The sequence below is a fragment of the Chelonia mydas genome, chromosome 6 (assembly GCF_015237465.2).
Source record: "Chelonia mydas isolate rCheMyd1 chromosome 6, rCheMyd1.pri.v2, whole genome shotgun sequence".
In the NCBI taxonomy this organism is placed as follows: Eukaryota; Metazoa; Chordata; order Testudines; family Cheloniidae; genus Chelonia; species Chelonia mydas.
In genome coordinates this window covers 108,933,171-108,945,441 of record NC_051246.2, presented here as the reverse complement: position 1 = coordinate 108,945,441, position 12,271 = coordinate 108,933,171, and the positions used below count along the sequence as shown (strand labels likewise).

The window sequence follows — 12,271 nt, the reverse complement described above, 5'->3', positions numbered from 1 at the left end:
CATTCTGATGATGGGTTCTGCTCAATAACAATCCAAAAAGCCGGCCGATGCATGTTCATTTTCGTATCTGAGTCAGATGCCACCAGCAGAAGCATGCTCCACACCTCGTCCCTTTCAGATTTTGGAAGACACTTCAGATTCTTAAACCTTGGGTCGAGTGCTGTAGCTAACCTTAGAAATCTCACATTGGTACCTACTTTTCATTTTGTCAAATCTGCAGTGAAAGTGTTCTTAAAACGAAAATGTGCTGGGTCATCATCTGAGACTACTATAACATGAAATATATGGCAAAATGTGGGTAAAACCGAACAGAGACATACAGTTCTCCCCCAGGGAGTTCAGTCACAAATTTAATTAACGCATTATTTTTTTAACAAGCATCATCAGCATGGAAGCATGTCCTCTGGAATGGTGGCCGAAGCATGAAGAGGCATATGAATGTTTAGCATATCTGGCACGTAAATACCTTGCAACGCTGGCTACAAAAGTGTCATGTGAATGCCTGTTCTCACTTTCAGGTGACACTGTAAATAAGAAGCAGTCAGCATTATTGCCTGTAAATGTAAACAAACGTATCTGTCTTAGCAATTGGCTGAACAAGAAGTAGGACTGAGTGGACTCGTAGGCTCTAAAGTTTTACATTGTTTTGTTTTTGCGTGCAGGTATTTTTTTTACTTAATTCTACATTTGTAAATTACACTTTCATGATAAAGAGATTGCACTACAGTACTTGTATGAGGTGAATTGAAAAATACTATTTCTTTTGTTTATCATTTTTACAGTGCAAATATTTGTAATAAAAATAATATTAAGTGAGCACTGTACACTTTTTATTCTGTGTTGTAATAGAAATCAATATATTTGAAAATGTAGAAAAACATCCAAAAATATTTAATAAATTTCAGTTGGTATTCTATGGTTTAACAGTGTGATTAATCACAATTCATTTTTTTAATCACAGTTAATTTTTTTGAGTTAATCATGTGAGTTAATTGCGATTAATTGACAGCCCTAATAATAAATAGATTTATTCTACTCAGGTTCTTATACTGCACCCATCATTGTGGTATCTGAGCATCTGAGTTCTCTGCTGTGCCTGGTTTCAGGTCATGGCTGATTCTCTGGCTCGTTTTACAAGAGCTCCAGCCCTGCTGGAGTTTGGAGCAATCTTAAGGCTGCTCTACGCTCCAGCACTTGTTAATTACCCCCAAGGAACCATCCAGCATCTCAGCATAGCTGGATCCTTTCCCCTTCCTAATTTTTACACTCTCAGCACAACCCATAGTCCAGTGTTGCATGTGGGGGGTCAGCATAGGAACTGGCTACACTGACTGTACCCCAAAAAGGGACGCTCCCAATGTCAGGGAGATGCAGACAGTTTCTGCTCCCTTTGCACTGCCTCAGTGGCATAAAGGGAGCATATGGGTGCCCCTTGTTGTTTTATAACAATGGAATTGTGTTATATCCCGAGTGAACTCCTGCAGAGACCTTCTTTATACCTGCTCGGCTGCTTGCCACTGAACTATCAATGACTGGGATGATTATTCCCAGGTAGGTAATTCTGTGGCTTGATGGTTTGCATATGCGCCTGTGTTTTCATATCAGTATTGACTTCTGAAAGGCAGTTGGGAAAAACACAACTTCCTCCTGTGGTTACGCTGCCATTGGAATGTGTTTATCAGAAGAAAGTTAAGTTACTGGGCAAATGGAGTGAGCCCAAAATGTTTACCTAATGTCTGTGTAGGGGTGGTGGTGCAGCTCAACGTTTTTCTGAACTGAGTGGGGAAAGCAGTATCTGGGGAAAATCCTCAATTGAAAACAAACCAACCCTTTCCTACTATTGTGCCTCTCCAACCCCACCCAGAGGAGCTTAGACTCTTCATTTCTTATTTGCCATCTTTTCCCCCTTGCCCCCAACTTCATAGCGAGTTTGGGCTAGAAGCCAAATCGGATGTTTTTTCTGTTTCCTTACCTACCTTGGAGTGTTGTGAGTTATGAATAGAAATAAGAAAAGGAGTACTTATGGCACCTTAGAGACTAACCAATTTATTTGAGCATGAGCTTTCGTGAGCTACAGCTCACTTCATCGGATGCATACTGTGGAAACTGCAGTATGCATCCGATGAAGTGAGCTGTAGCTCACGAAAGCTCATGCTCAAATAAATTGGTTAGTCTCTAAGGTGCCACAAGTACTCCTTTTCTTTTTGCGAATACAGACTAACACGGCTGTTACTCTGAAACATGAATAGAAATGGGTCTGAACTTAAACTACAGAATTCTGTGCTCTGAACAGCTCTGGGGCTGTTCAAAATCCAGAGCCCCATTTTGTGATCCAGCTTAAGCCTACTAAATAGGGCACTTTGTACCCTGTTTTGGGGTGCTGAGCTGTTGAAGCCCAAGAAGTATTGTGGTGATGAGAGGTATCTGCACATCAGACCAGGGCCAGTTGCTAAATACTCCAGAAGGGGTCATAGAATCATAGAATCATAGAATATCAGGGTTGGAAGGGACCCCAGAAGGTCATCTAGTCCAACCCCCTGCTCGAAGCAGGACCAAGTCCCAGTTAAATCATCCCAGCCAGGGCTTTGTCAAGCCTGACCTTAAAAACCTCTAAGGAAGGAGATTCTACCACCTCCCTAGGTAACGCATTCCAGTGTTTCCTGAGCTCTCAGTTGAGCATGGGGCTCACAGCTGGGGCCCCTTCCTCTCCAAGTGTCAATCAGGCACAGGGCTCACAGCTGGGCCCCCCGTCCCAGCACTGACAGCTCGGTCTGTCAGGACCAGAAGGAGGGGGCAGCTGTGATCCCCATGCCTGGCTGATAGTGTGGGCTGTCAGAGCTGGGGTGGGGGGCTCTAGCTGACAACTAACAGGTGATGTAAGTAACGCAGTGTCTACGTGGACACTGTGTCACTCTGACTACATCGACGTAAGCGATATGCCTCTCACAGAGATGGCGTTATCAAGTCGATGTAGTGGGCCACTTACATCGGCGGGAGCACCATTGTAGTGTAGACACTACAGAGTTTCGTCCATCTAACTCTGTAGTCGTAGACCAGACCTAAGAGAGGACAAAATGGGGGCATCATTCTACAAATGGTTGAAGGGTGTTAATGCTAAGGAAAGAATGGAATTCTTGATGGTGGGACACTATGGGGATGGGGGTGTACGGGGGCGCAAATGGAGGAATGGGATCAAACTAACAAAAGGAAACTTTAGGTTGATTATCATCAGAAAGAACACCCTGACCGTGAGAAGTATGGAGCTGTGCAATAGCCCCACTAGGGAAGTGCCCTGTGCCATTAAAACTAGAGTGGACATAAACATCACAGGATGTATGGAAGGGAATAATCTTGCATGGGCAGGGAGTTGAGCTGGAAGACAGGTCTTTTGTCTCTTTCTAACCCATACAGATGAAGCCGAGCCGTCCTGCGAGACTTTGACCTTGATCTTTGAAAGTTCTGTCTACACTTTGTTTTGCTTTTTATAATTAAGCCCCAAAATGATTTGTACCATCCAACCCTCTTTCCGCTTCTTCCTTTTTGCTGCCAACTTTTCCAGCCTACGCCAATAACCTGCTCTTCCACCATGCAAATATAACTGGTGCTGTGTGGAATAAAAAACACTGAGTGCGCAGAGGCTATGCTCTCCATTTGAAGGGCTGTAAACACTTGTGGCCTCCGGCTAGAGGGACTTTGATCTGACTCCTGCCATTTCTAATGGAGGCATCACTCTTGAATGAGTTTCTGTTTTAGGCCTGGTAGTATGCAGCAGACAGAAGAAAGGGGGATGGGGGAGGATAGTTTACCCTGATCAGGAACAGATTCAGTTGAGTGTCCTGAGTCAATAGAGCCTATATTTCATTAACCCAATCATTAGTTTTGCTTGCTACCAATTACGTTTTTCCTGCCAGTACTGAAAAGGGCATCATTTGCATGTCTGAGATTTTTTAATAGGAGGCTCAGTGAGCTCCGGGGGGAGGTATTTAAGTACTGGAAATTAAATTTGAATTTCTCTCTCGAGTTGATGGAAGAGGATTTTTGAGTTTTAATTACCATGCAACTTGGATTCACAACTGTGAAAGACCACACTGGGGGGAAGCTGCTTTCCTTTGTGCTGAGCAGTAAATTATGCAGTCTTCACCCCAGCTTGCAGAGACTATTGTCCAGAAGAATCTTCTCAAACAGAGGAGGGAGAAGCATTATAATCAGGAATATCTTTTCAGTGCCTGGAAAAGTTATCACTTGGGCTTCTAAAAAGAAAGACCAGAACTATGGCAAAGATCCTAGGTTTTCTGTATTTTTAATTTTAAAATGTTTATGGTCCAATTTGTTTTAACAAAATGTGTTTGTTTCTATTTACAAAGGTTGTCAGTGAAAACAATTTTATTAACCCAAGAATTTCTGTATAACCTGTCCCAGTTGCTGGCTCTGTAATTAGTTTGTAAGCAGAATCCCTTTAAAGAATGAGATCAAATTAACAGTGGGGACTTCAGTCCAAAATTATGAACAGTGCTAATATTTTAATTAGAAACATGTGAAATTGGTAGTGTTGTTTTGCAGGCTGTCATGTAAACATTTTCTCCTGGTTCAGTTTATGTGGGTGTGAACCCACCTAAAATCTCAAAGGAAAATTCAGTTGAAACTGTTACTGAGATTTGCTTCAAACCCATGTATTTTGCACAATTTTGATGCAAAAACCATTAGTAGGCAAAAATTGACGTAAAGATTTGACGAACTTCAGCAAACCTTTCATTGAACATGATCCACCTTTTGAATTAGTATCAAATCCCCCCCCCCATCTCACAAATTTGTGTGATTTCAAATCTTGTGAACATTTTGACTAGCTCTAATCAGCATAAAGGGCTTCAGTGGGAAGTATTTTCACAGTGGAATAAGGTCCCAAGTCAGAGTTCCTCACTGCCTGGATTACCTCTTAACACCTGCTGAAAGTAGTAAGAGGAATAACATATGCACTCCAAGAATGAAGACGTGGGGGCAAGTTCTCTCAGTTACACTGGTTCAATTCTGCTGACTTCAGGGGACTTGCAAGGTGTAGCTAAGAGAAAAGTCTGGCACACAGACTGGGAGACCTAAAGGTATTCTAACATGAGTTTTGATCCAAGAAGATCAAGTAGCTCAGACTCCAGGGGTGCATGGATACCAGTGCTATCACAGCTGTTAAAGAGCAAGGACTAACGACTTGCTGAAGCACATTAAAACTTACCTGTTTTTACATCTGTGATTGGACTCTGCCTCGGGAAAGGTGGAAGAAAGAGACCAAGCTTGTACATTTATAAAGCTGACCTGATTCCCAGTCTCAGCTCCTACAAAGTGTCTCCTGGACAGAAAGCACTAAAATGCTTGCTTATCTGGAATATTAGTCAATCCAGGAAGAAATCGCTGTTTATTGCAGTGAACTAGGACAGAATGGGAAGGGTTAGGGCACTGAATGGCAGCATGCTCTCTATGGGCTGTAGTGGAGCCAAGCTCATTCTTCTTGAGCAGAGGGAGGAAACACTCAGGGTCTGATCCTGCTCTCATTTAAGTCAATGTTAAAAATCTTATGGGTTTCAGTGGTGCATGATCAGACACTCACTGTTTGCAGCTTCTTTTTTATCGTCTTGGAATGTTCTACAGCTAAGCAAGGTTATTTTTGTGGGAGGTGAAAGAGACAAGCTTTTGAACTCCACAGAGCTCTTTTTCAAGTGTACAGGTGCGGGGAGGGATACCTCAATGGTTTGAGCATTGGCCTATTAAACCCAGGGTTGTGAGTTCAATCCTTGAGGGAGCTATTTAGGGATCAGGGCAAAAATTGGGGATTGGTCCTGCTTTGAGCAGGGGGTTGGACTAGATGACCTCCTGAGGTCCCTTCCAACCCTGATATTCTATGAATCTAGGCTGTCATTATAGATGTGTATATGTATGTATCCGACCGTATGGTTGTGAAGATAACCTTAAAAATTGAATGGAGTGTAACCAATGCAGTGTTCTCTTCCTAAGTCCCTAAGACATCCTTACTTATAGGAATGGGGTGATAACTCTGAAACCTAATGCTGTTTATTTAAATATCTACATTATATACATGACTGTTTTATTAGAAACATCGAATTAGTGTGCTTATCCCACAATCCTACACTGTGTTCCATTTCTTTCCAGGTGCCCAAACAATCCTTTATCTAACTGTCAGACCCTCCAGCTTCCTTCTGAAAAGTACAGTGCAGTTATACGTTGTCAGTATAAAAATTTGTGATAGAATAAAAACCAAAGATAGTAGACATTGTAAAATAACCTGAACCTTGTATCATAATCAGTTACACAGGGCTGCTGTATGCATTGTATTAATGAGTTTCATATTCAGTTCCTTAAAAAGCTCAATTTCTGTAATTTAAATGAAGCTAGTGAAGGTCTTGCTGCATGCACCAGGAAAATGCAGAATCCAGAGGCATTGGCATGGAATTTTAGATCCAACTTGATACAGGGCTACAGGTGTAATGCACTGGCTGTGTGCATGTACAAGGAAGACATCCTTTAGTAGCTGGCCCACACGGAGGATAAGAAGCTACTAGTACTAGCCAAGGGAGTGCTCCTTTAGCTCAAGAGGAAGAGGTCTGTGTTTTCTGAGCTGAAGGAGCAGGTCTCTAGTCTTGGATTCCTAGAGGAGTGTGTCATTTATCTAGTAATTGGATCTGTTGTCTACAGCAGGTAGACTCCATACAAAGGGAATCCTATCCTGTCCTTGTCTGGAATGATGGAGACCATGACAAAAGATGCTGATAGTTTGGGTTGTTAAAGAACAGAACTGTGGTTAGAGGGATTTTGATGGGGAGAATGTGGGGAAATGGTGACTGGATTTACTTGGGTAAAAATGAGGAGAAAGTCTGTCCTTTTGTAGGATTTTCCCTCTGGGAATCCATTCGTGGCGATTTCTAGAAAAGTGGCTGCAATGTACAGCCAGATGTGCTCAACAAGAGGGCACAAAGCCTGGCACTATCCTCTTCCTGAAGTATTCACACCGTATCCAATGTTTTGACCGTTTGTAGCCAGTGGAAAGCCACTAATCGGCTTCAGTTTTCTGCTGGGTCACGTGACCGTGTTACCAAGATTAAAGCAGCATGAGGAAGGAAAAGAGGCTTAAATAGCTGAGGGTGCCCAGCAGGTCATTTTAACCTTTTCCTAATCATTAAAGCTGCCGAATCCCATTAGTCTCTGAGCAACTTACTGCGCTGCTCCTTGAATGCAAGCTGCTGATGGAACTTTCTGTTCACCTGTGTCCTTCCCTGTTGATGAAACCAAAGTCAGTAGAACATCTGGAACATCTGGCCCTTTGTATCATAGTGTGAAATGAAGGGTCTCAGGCTCTTTGTTGTGTAATAAGTGTTAAACATGCCAATGAAAAGTAGCATGATACATAAAGCTATCGAAAGCAGGGGATTTAATTCTGCGTATCTAAAATCAGATACCCGGAGAAGGTACCTCTCAGGCTGTATGACACTTGGTGAGCGCTCCTCCATCTGTACGATAGCATGGAGGTATAGGATAAGGACGATTATGTTGGTCACCTAATTCATTGCTTCTGTGTTGATCAATGAACTATTTCTTCACTCTGTGGTAAATCTGGAGACCTGGGAGGTGCCTGTACTGCTGAATGCAAGGTCTGGCTCAGGGGCAGAGCCCTGCAGGATCAAAACCTCCAATTTGCCATCTTTACTCATTTTCACGTTTGTCTTTTTCTTGTAGGTTTATAACAACATGGAATTCCAGCTATTCATGGGCAGCAGGTATATAGGCCAAGGGACTAGCCTGACCCACTGCCTATGGAGCTATTGCAAAGTTTTAAATTCCTCTTTCATTCTCCCAGCTGTTGCATCATCTTATTTTTCTTATGCATATTAAACAGCAATCAACAATTTAACACGCAGGAAAAGTGCTGATTCTTAGCTCTGCTGGAAGAAAAAACCTGCATGAACTTGGCCTGGACATTGCAAACTGTTAGATATTTCTAAGATAGCCTTGGTACTGACAGGCCAATCTGGTCTTCTGCAAATCTAGTTGACATGACAATATGTGTAAAATAGTAATAATAATAAAAAATATTTCTGGGGTTCTGCAACATTATTGTGTAGATATGGCAAACATTATGGCATTCTGATGTGTGATTTTTATCCTGTGTTGACCCGCTGCCTATTAAAGTTCACTTTTCAGTACAAGTGGTAGAACAGCTCCGCAGTTGGTGTAAATCAGTATTGTTCCATTGAAGTGGATATCCATTTACACAAACTTGGGCTCTAAGGTTGCCAGGTGTCCGGTTTTTGACTGGAATGTCCATTCAGAAAGGGAAATTGGCAGCGTCTGGTCAGACTGGATGCTAAAAGTCCGGTTGGCTTCAGTAACTGGCTTCTGCCACTTGGGGGTGGGAAGGGCAGCAGCTGCGGCTGGAGCCCAATGAAGGAGCTGCTCTCTGCTCAGCTGCTGACACCTGCCAGAGAGCAATGGGTGGCTTCTGGACTGGGATTTAAGAGGTAGGTGCTGCTGCCCGGGGATTTGCGGGGTGGGGGGATCCCCTCCAATTGCACTGGCCCCTCGCTACGAGGACTGACCCCTCCCCACTCTGCCTCCTTGCTCTGGGGGCCGACCCTTGCCATGTCCCGCTGTGCCCCGATTGGGCAGCTTCCTCGTCAGCTCCTCCCAACCTGGCTCTGCAGGTGAGTCCCAAGAGAGTGAGCAATGGGGGTGGTGGAGAGTGAGCGACGGAGGGAGAGGAGTGAGCGGGGGCGGGGCAAGGCTGTTTGGTTTTCAGCAATTAGAAAGTTGGCAACCCTAGGCTCTGGTCCCATATGTACGGGAATTAATATTACTGCTGTACTTTTATTTTAATCCGTCCCTTGAGTTACATATTATATAGACTTCTCTTTGAAAGTTCACTTGTTAAAGATGCCCAAGGCTGGACCTCTTGAAAAATTATCCCCATTTCATCTCAGGACATCACCAGAAGTCAGGATTTAAAGCATAGTCCACAAGGCTGAACATGAGGCCTTTGCTTATGATGAGTGCCTTCAAAGTCGCTTTGAAGCGTTAGATCTGTGTGGGTATGAAAAATGTAACAGGAAGGAAAATAATCATGTTCCTTCCCCATCACACCCTCTGGAAACCTGGAAGAACAAGGGAGGGTCTGTTTTTCTGGTGCTTAATAGTTCATGTCTGTGCTAATCTCCCTTGTGGACAAGAGCAGGCATTGGAAGACCATTCTAAGCAGTTTCAGGCACACCAGGGCATTTCTCCTATGGGTAGCTAAGGATGTGGGAAGCAAAATACTCTTCCCTGCTCATGTTCAGAGATATGGATACCAAGTGCATCTTGACAAAGAAAAATAATATCATGGAACAAATCTGTGTCAATGTCTAGGTAAGCGATGTCAAAAACTACTGTTAAATAACATTAAGGATCTGTCGTAATGGTTTTATCCCCAGAGATTGCTTTGTGGTTGTAGACTTCATGTCATGCCTAGTTGGATGAATCCCTCCTAAATTGCAGCGTCTCCTAACTTTCCCTTAATGATCGAGCGTAATCTGTGGTAGAGATGGTGGGGGCAGATACAGGAGGAATTATGTGCATTATCTGACTTTCCAGGCAACAGACCAGGGGCTAATTTCATATATTGGAAAACCTTTAAGTAACTCATACTGGATTCATCCCTTGGTAACTGCTTCATAACAAGCTTTGCTATACCTACCTGTCCACCTTGAGGAACATTAGTGGAACAGTCTGTCGTTTGCTGACTACCTTAGGTAGTAAGAGCACTATAAAAAAAGATGCTGTCAATCCTCTCTTCAAAGTATCAGGATGATACTTTGCTGATGCTTTTAGCATAAATAGTAGGGTGGGACAGTGACAGTGTCACTCCTCTGGACCAAGCGTGCTGCCCTGAGCACAATCCTAGTGCTAGGAAAATAGATTGCATTATGCTAGGTACAGTACTGCAATTTGGAAAATAACTGGATAAATAATGGTGCACTCTGGCTATACATCAGCATCAACATTTAGTAAGATTTTATCAATAACTCTGCTCTTTTTCCTCCTCCTTCGGTTCTCTTTATTTACTTTGCCCTTTAAATAGGACTTGTGGAGTAACCGAGTTATACACACTTTGCCACAAGTGATTTGCTTTGCTGTATCCTTTGCGGAATAGTAACAAAGGTTGCCCTAGGAACAGAGAAGTTTAGGAATGTAATAGAAAGATCACCCTACCAAGAAAGAAAATTCAGAAGCTACTTTTTAAAGGGATGAGCCAGCATTCTCTTTGCTACATGATATTTTTTCTTCTATCAGTTTCTTCCTAATGAAAGCCTGATAAGGTATCAGAAGCTCTTGAGCTCCTGTTGACAGTCATAGTGGGGAAGATATTTTGCTATGCTTGAAGAAGATGTCATTTCTGGAAGCTACAGCAGTGAGGGTAAAAGCACAAGGGAGGCCTTATCAGACTCGTACAGACTGATTTGAGGCTGCTAAGCTTTTAGACAGGTCTAATGAACTGGAACCAAGGCAGGAATTTGCAGTCTTGTAAAACTTCAGAACCAGTATTTAGAGACTCACTTGGAAACATTAATTAAGTAGTTCCAGTAGCACATGCACTGTCCTGCTTAAGCAATCTTTTGCAGCAGCATGAGCTTGTTTCCATGTACAATTGGCAGCTTGTTTGACATGTGATTTTCCTGAGATTCAAGACAAAATGGTTGTCTGATCTTTTTTAAATTACATTTTAAACATATTCAATAACTGAGCTTAACATGAATCTCAGCGTGCCTCAAAATTGCCAGGCCTCACTCTACGGGCCTACGCTCCTGTTGGGGACCAGATTCTGGATTGGCGCAGGGGGCCAGCTTGACTCCCTCAAAGACTTGATGGTGGAGGTAGAAGTTGCAGGTCAGAGAGCTTTTTCACCCCTCCCCCGAAACACACAAGGTCTGACTTCCCTGCAGGGTTAACTCGGGTTCTTACCGGAGTGTTGCCTCAACCCCCCTCCTGTCCACACACAAAAGCTGCCTCACCTGAGTTTAGTGTTGCTTTCAACCCAGGCTGGCTGGCCCAGAGCTCAGGTGCCTCTTTTGTTCAGGTTGGTAAGCCGCCCACTATACAGTGAGGACGCAGGCTAAAACACTTGAATGTGATAGTCCTCCAATGCCCTCCCACAGCTTCCCACCATGTGCCCAAAAGGACAGCCAGTTCACTGGGAAAGAATTAGAGTGGCTTAGCTTCATGCAGCACAAAGAACCATGGGATATGCCTCCAGAAGTCCCAGTGACACCAATGAGGATGCAGCAACTCGAGTAGGGTAGGTGGTTGCTAACACCTGGGCTAAGCTAACCTTTGTACGGATCACCCAAATTAACTCTGCAGTGAAGACATATCTACGCACACCAGCACTGGATAAGGCAAGGGAAGTTGGGGTCTGCTAGAAGCAGCAGGAGGGTTTGGGGTTGAGTAGGGAAAGTGAAGGTTACAGGTCTGCCTGATTTCCTCTCAGAGATCCACTTTCATAGTAAAATAAGAAACGATGCTGGTTTGACCTGTTTTCTGGTTTCTCTGTGAAAGAATCACACCGCCTTGATAAATCAACCTTGTTACAAGACAGATTGCGGGCCCATATTTCAGCCTGCTTGTCATCCTCATCGTCAGTGTCAATAAATAAAACCCGTGGAGCCGTGAGAGTCTGATATATTGTGCTGAGGAGTCGAAGTCTGATAACAAGACTACTGACAAGCAGCTCTAGTGCTGGCAAATTGTTTTATTTAGTACAGGTTGAGGGTCTTTGCATGATACCCAGTTTAATGGAAAGGTCAATGCGCAGTGGAATGGAAAGGAAGATGTCAGCATCTGTGCACAGGGAAGGAAAATAGGGTAGCAGACAGTTAACTGTGTCAGAACTTGTACTCCTTTCTGTGTTCTTCTTTCCTATGATTTGAGTTTCGGGGCAGTGCTGGCTGCGGGGGGAAAGCTACTTTTTGTGGGGGAGAAAATAGACATTGCAGTACACTGAGGGAGGAAATGTTGATGCATCTTGCCATGATTAAGTCTCCTGTGCTTCACTGAGTGAAAATGGCCCATAGCGAGAGAACCCAATGGAGGGTAAATCTCCCCCTTCACCTCCCTAAATCTGTGGAGCATCTTCCAAGTGCAGACATGGAGAGGGGTGTTTGTTGAAACCATGCAGTAGATTTGTAGCCTAATCTGCCACTTCTATACAGCACAACAGTGGGGATCACATGTGGCCCAC

At 43.5% G+C, this 12,271-nt stretch overlaps 1 protein-coding gene across 4 annotated transcripts in view; it reads left to right on the top strand.

Annotated features, from left to right (window-relative positions):
- CCDC85C (coiled-coil domain containing 85C) overlaps positions 1-12,271 on the top strand; it is a 159,952-nt gene that overhangs the window by 74,222 nt on the left and 73,459 nt on the right. The gene's annotated exons all lie outside the window — the stretch shown is intronic.